The sequence below is a fragment of the Urocitellus parryii genome, chromosome Y, assembly GCF_045843805.1.
Source record: "Urocitellus parryii isolate mUroPar1 chromosome Y, mUroPar1.hap1, whole genome shotgun sequence".
Classification (NCBI taxonomy): Eukaryota; Metazoa; Chordata; class Mammalia; order Rodentia; family Sciuridae; genus Urocitellus; species Urocitellus parryii.
Window position 1 is genome coordinate 29148680 of NC_135548.1, and position 6965 is coordinate 29155644.

The 6965-nt window shown below is 41.0% G+C and overlaps 1 pseudogene; it reads right to left on the reverse strand.

Moving 5' to 3' along the window:
- Window positions 1-432: 432 nt before the first annotated feature.
- On the reverse strand, window positions 433-546 carry LOC144251206 (U6 spliceosomal RNA; annotated as a pseudogene).
- Between the last annotated feature and the right edge of the window lie 6419 nt (window positions 547-6965).

Consider the following 6965-nt stretch of genomic DNA (forward strand, 5'->3'; position numbering starts at 1 on the left):
GCTTTAATAAATGGGGTTGCTCAGATCAAAAGGAACATTTGTTTCTCATGTGATCAAGATGATCCATGTAAACATCCTTAGTTTGGGAATGATTCCAAGTTTTATTTGAAAACTTTTTTTTCTTCTTCCTCTTCTTGACTGAGGGATGCAGCATGCCAGTCCTTTGTGCATAGGTGCAGTGGCAAATCCTGGACAGAGTTGGCCTTTGGAGGGTCCCCATCAGAGTTCTGAGGTCATGCATTTCCCTCAGAGGTGGTGAACCATCTAAACCTTAGCACTTTTAAGGATGTGCACACATTTTCACAAACCAAAGCTTCTCAATAATTAGTCTATTTGTAGAGCTCCTTTCATTATTGAAAATTAATAGGAATTCTACAGCATTTATAAATGATAGGGGTTTGGAGAAGAAAATAAAAATAAATTTTTCCCTTAAAAAGTAGGGAACACTTCACAAATTTGTGTGTCCTCCTTGTGTAGGGGCCATGCTAATCTGTTCTGTGTCATTTCAGTCTTAGTACATGTACTGCTGAAGCTTGTATATAAAACTTAAAAGGGCCTCATGTACCCTCATCTGCTTACTCAGTGAGAAAGTTCATCCTACATTCAGCCCTGTGAGCTCTGGTCCAAGGAGGGGACAACTCCATGAGCACTCACCAGGCTCCCTCTACATGTGTCCCCTCCCAGAGAGCAGAAGGGTGGAGGGCTTGGTCCTCTGGCCTATAATGCTATTTCAGAATTTCTATACAAACACTCTTGTTTAAGAGCTCACTAGAATGATGAACAGAAATCAGGAACTTAAAATTCCACTGACTGCTTATGTCAGGAGCTATATTGAACACTGGAAGTGTGTGTATGCTTTTCCTCATTATGAAATGCTAAAAATTTTCTGCTTTTTATATGACATGAGCCTAGAAATATATCTCCCTGCTTCAGCATGTGTTGCTTAGATATTTTCTTTTCTTTCTCGGGCATATTTCAGACAATTACATCTTCTCAGCTTACTGTGAGGCAAGGGAGAAGTTGTCCCTTGGAGGAACAAGGGAATGCTTCTCAATCTTGGTATGTAAATTAATTGCTAAATCACAATGCAATTTCAATGGAATTGCATTTGAATGAAATATTAATAATTAATGAATTCATGAAGATTAATTTTATTACAATGAACACCAGAGGATCTAATGATGATTGGCTGCATGTTCTGGATAGCTCCCTGATAAATATTCACATTTTTGGTGAGTTCCTTGACTTCTATCATGCATTTGAGGAGATATTTCCTAGATAACTCTGCCAGTCACATGGGAGAATTTTCTGCAGAAACTTCTCCTTTAAGAATTAATTTCCTTGCAAGGCTTTCCACCTTGGAGGGGGACCCCAGCTAATGAATTTTTGAGAAAATAAATGAATTTTATGTTTGGAAAATAACAGCTCAATGCAAGGAAGGGGTATTTCCAGGGATATTCCTGATTCAATGAGCTTGCATATTTAAGAAAATAAATTCAAAATGAAATGAGGTGACATTTTGGAAAATGGCAGGGCACTATTCCTTTTTGAGTTAATGAAGCTACGATTTGTTCTATTTTAAATTCTTGTTTAAATTTAATTAATTAATGTCTAAATACCAAGCAAATAAAAATATAAAAGAGGACTGTTCTAGAACCAAAGTTACACTTGTCTATATTTCTTGGGCTAAAAGGGAGAATACTGATAAGTTTAAAGTAGCACTGTGCTTGAGATAATTTGGGAGAGTAGTGGTAGGTTTTTTTTTTTTTTTTTTTAACCAAGAACAACAATAATGGGCTCTGTGCCTTGCCCAAGCTGTCGCAGGCACCACATCCTCCAGAAGCAAACTGAGAACAACCAGAATCAACCAATCTCTTGCTTGTCTTTAAAGAAGAGTACAGAATGATGGGGGAAATGAGTCAGAATAATTAAAGATGATAAGAAGAAAAGTTGCAATCTCAAGGCAGGGTCTCCCTTGAAGTAGTTCCTACCCAGGCATTCAGAATCTGCACAGGGCTGTGGGTTTAGAGAGCCTCGTGATTCCCCAAGTCTCCAGGCACTTCCAAGCCTCCCAAAGCAGAAAACAATTTGTAAAACTAAGGTAGTACTCATCAAAACACCCTGCATTATTTTAATGGCTGAATGGCAGTGTGGGTCAGGGTAAATGTTGGAAGTTTCTGGAAGCAGTCTATTCTCTATTGCTAATAAGTTGGACCAGAATCACAGAAGGATGTTAGAAGGAATTCTTCTGGATATGGTTCAGGAATGAGTTGCAGGGTTAAAAGAGAAATTTAAAAAAATTATCTTGACTCTATCTGGAATCTTAAAGAAACTATTACTCAAAAGAGGGAACAGAGGCCCCATGCTGTGGTGCTCACCTGTAATCCTAGCAGCTTGAGAGGCTGAGGAAGGAGGCTCACGAGTTTAAAGCCAGCCTCAGCAACTTAGCAAGGCTCTAAGCAACTCAGTAAGACCCTGTCTCTAAATAAAATATTTAAAAGGGCTGGGGATGTGGCTCAGTGGTAGGTTGAGTGAGTGAGGCCCTGAGTTCCATCCTAAGTACTGAAAAAACAAAAAGTGGAGGGGTGAATTCAGAAGTGATTCCTTCAGCCCCATAACAGCCATAATAGAAAAAGCAATATGGACTCCCGAGTTCCCGGCTCCTTCCAGAAAGTCGTATGAACTGAGAACCTCTTTCCAACATGCCCATTCTGTGGGGGATTCTGGAGACGGAATGTATAAGAAAACTAATCAACTGGGTCCAGAGAAAAGGGAGAGAAGCTCAAAACCATTTCCCTGGAACAGATAGCATATTCTTTGCACTCCTATATTTTCTTTGCTCTTGTTCTCTCATGGGTTCCTCTTGTGGGGTGGACTGTGGGAATTTAGGAGCCTCATTCAGTACCTAGTGGAGACTGGGCACACAGGGAACTTGGGCAGCTCTGTTGTGAGAAATCCCAGAGGGGACTGAGATCAACCCTTTTCTTGACAGAGGGAGAAGCCTACAGCTCAGGGGCCTCCTAGAGTCACAGTATGCAAATAATTAAACAAATGGTTCAACAGCAATGTTGTCAGAAAAAGAATTTCCAATTCCATCACCATGGTGACAGTTCATCAAAAAAACTAATCTAAATCTAAAAATTGTCTTCATTTGGCTGATGGAAAATAATAAGTAGGAATCCTGGGGTCTGTGCTTTGTATTATCCATCAAAACCAGACTGGACGCTCCCCCAGTTACACGTATGGAACTGACTTGGTCCTAGCAGAGCTATAGCCATCTGACTCCCCAGAATACACTTGAGCCCATGAGCTAAAAAGAAGAGTGCTTATCCCCCATCCCCCAAACCACCAGCCTGCCTCTTCTCCCCAGCTCTTGCTTCATTCATTAACCTTTGACCCCAGGCTTACTAGCTGTCCATAGCAATTTCATAGTCAGGGCATTTATGGAAGTGAATGGAGTGGTGACTCCCTGGGAGATTATGTGAACAGGGGAGGAGTATTCTGATGAACTGAATCAGAAATGAGCATGTGCGTCTCCCTTCTGTTCTAAGGGAGAGGCCACAGCCTAATTTTTATATTAAAAATGAATTATATAAATCTCTGAGGCATCCAAAAACAAGTCAAGAATGTGTTTTACCACTTCTAGAAGCACTGCCATCTGACCAAATGTTGTGGATGTGAAATTTCCAAGAAGTTGGGTCAAGAACAGGGACTGAAAGACAAGCATCAAGTTGTAAGTATAGAAATATTTGCCGAATCTTTGTAGAAACAAGAAAATATCAGGGACCACCCAAGTCCATAAACTTAGGATTAAGAAAATGATGAGACAACATACAATGGAACACTCAACAGGATTACAATGCACACACTGCTGCAGACCTACAGTCACTGACCTAGACAGATGCTCACCCGATACTGCTAGTAAAAGTCAGGCTACAAAACAATACCGAGAGCATAGTCCTATTTAAAGTATGTCTCTCTGTGTGTGCATATGAGGAAAAGAGAGTCACACATATACCTAAATGTTAACGACTCTTACCTCTGATGATTTCTCCTTCCTACCTTTATATGATTTTGGTGTGTAAACCAGTATTTTGTGCAATGAGCTGCTATGAATACTGTGATCAGAAAACAAAAACATCAAACCCTAACACTACTTTTAGATTAACTGCTCAAAGACAAAAGATAGATTGCCTAGTGTGCACGAGGCTTTGGTTTCAGTGCCCAATGCTCCCAAAACAAAGAATAAAGGATAGAGATCAAGCCTATACCATACATAATGCAATGGTGTGAAGCAAAATTAGAGGACCCCATGTTTCCTGCTTCAAGGGGCTTGAAGTAGAAACAAGGGGAAGACTGTATGCACAAAACAGCCAAGTCAAGAACTCTGGGAGTCGATGAGCTAAACTTTAATGACAGTGGATCATGCCCACGTGGGTAGACAGACAGGATGGTGGTTAAGAGGAGGAAGTAACTGATGTTCCCATCTCAGATGCCGTGATATTGAACAAGTCATTCATCCGCCCTGAGCTTCAGTTTTCCCATCTGATGGTCAAGTTAATAACGATAGGAGAGGTAAAGCACAAAGCTCTGCACACACCAGGGGCATTCAGGAAGTGGCCACTATTCATTTTTAATTTGTTCTAATTAGCATGCATGACAGCAGAATGCATTTCAACTCATTGTGCATAAATAGAGCATAACTTTTTCACTTCTCTGGCTATATGGGATGTAGAGTTGCACCATATGCGCAGTCATACCTGTATCTAATGTAATGATATCCATCTCATTCCACCATCTTTCCTGCCCCCGTGTCTCCCAACTATTCTTATTACTTCTATATCCTTCTCCCATGGAGCTCTGTGAGAGCAAGCATGAACAGCTTTAGACAGAAGAAAGACTGGCTCTCGAGGTAACAGTTCTGGATGCTCATGGTCATCTGCTTTCTGAAAAGACCCTGCCTAATTTAGCTTATGTGTTTAAACAAGTATTTAAATCAAATGGCACTCATTTCCCCAGGGACATGCAGAAGTCTGCCCTGCTCTTCCCTGGCATGGTGCAGTTTTCACTGAGGTGTGTGATCTGTTTTATGAAGCCGGTCAATGCCTCCCCTTTCCTCAGCAAGTGACTTGCTGAGCTCTGACCCAAGGCACCTCTAATCTGATCCCTTTTCACTTCGCTCCCCACCATGACCCCCATGCCATTCCGCTCCTCCTTCCCCTCCTTAGTGTAATCAGCCTGGTCCAATTTGCTTGTATAAACAGGAGGCCAGCACAGGCCTCCTAGATAGGCCATGGCAGTTCTGCTTTTTATACATTGCCTCTGCCTTGTTTCCTGAGACCTTTCAATAGAGCCAGACTTGGAGGAGAGTTATATTAAACAGTTTGACTCCAAACCTAAACAGCCCCTGAAGCATTAGTGGTTCAAAGATCTCCTGGTACATTTATGCAAAGCCATTGGTGTGGGGAGAGGTGTTGGAGGACTTGCAATGCACTAAGAATCTCCTCTGCTGGCAGGAGGCAGAGTGGTTTTCATTAAGGAGCTGCTCTTTATCTCAACGCATTACTGACCGCCAAAGCTGAGCTGGGCTATTTCCCCTTCCCTTTAAAGGAAGCTGCCTCTGGTCAGAAACTATGATAAGAAAGTGTTCACCTTGAAGATACAAAGGAGGGAAGTGTGGCCCTACGGAGGCTTGCTTTTCTCAGTTTGATCCCCCCAAATGCTTTAAATTCTAAGTTTTGTGACCACCTCTGAGACAGACACATGGATCATTTCTCTAGTGTTGGGTAGTTAGTACTTGAGGAAAAAAATAATCTGTGAATTCTAAACTACTGGGGAACTTGTAATGCCACTTAGAACATGGTTCACTTATAACTTAGGGTCATTGCACTCAAGGTACAATTCATCTGCTTCAGGAATGTGCAGGCTGTCTTGAATACTATTGTGCTGCTGACTAACTGGGTGGATGGAGACGAATTCTTTCCTCTTTCTCTGCCAGGGTTTTCCCATTTAAAAACTGTGAATTTCAATCTGATAAGTCTAATAGAGATGTTGCCAGGATTAACTATGGTAACACACCTAAAGTGCTTTCTGCAGTGCCTGGCATAAAGTGAGGCTGGCACTTGATAAATGCCAGCTATTGTTATGCTTATTATCACCACATTATTATTTAGGCAGTCTAAAAGTTGTAAGCAACATTTTGCATTTAGGATACATGTGCATTTTTTCAGGGAATGAATCCATACCTTTTATTTTCATTTTTCCCAAAAGGGGAATAACCACTAAGCTAGCTGAACTCTCTTCTTTAATTGATGGTAAAATCCTACCCAGAAGTGGAAGTAGGTTGTTTTTTTTTTTTTCCCAGAATCACATGGTAAGTCAGAGGCAAGGCCAGAATTAAAAGCCAAAGACTCTTAACTCATTATCCAGTGCTTTGCAAAGTTTGGGAAACATTAGATAAATCAGTCCAAGCCTGACCCAGCCATTTATAGAGGTGATTTGTAAATAAAAATGGAGCAGGTTTAGATACCTCTGGGTAGCCTCAAAGCAAAGAGGACTTTTGGGGGTCTGGAGGTTTGATGGTTGGGAAGTTGTGCAAAGTTACTTGACAGTAATCAACAGGTAAGAAAGGGGTGCAATGAAATGATGAAGGAATGTGAGATCTTCCAGAAAAATCCATCCCAGTTCCAAACTCCTTTGCATTTCCTATGCAATAGCAAAGTCCATTGATCACATAAGCTATCTGTATGCTTTATAAAATCCAAGGTAATATATGCATAGTTGACTTAGGAAATAAATAATTTTGCAGTTCTAAGTGATTAAACCTCATTCTCCATAGAGACACAGCCATAGGACTTTGAGGTTTGCTCTATCTTTCCTATAACTAGGTTCTTTAAAATACCCGATTGTTTTCCTAGATCAATGCTTCTCAAAGTGGGGCTCTGTAGCTGGCCCTGGGACCCTAA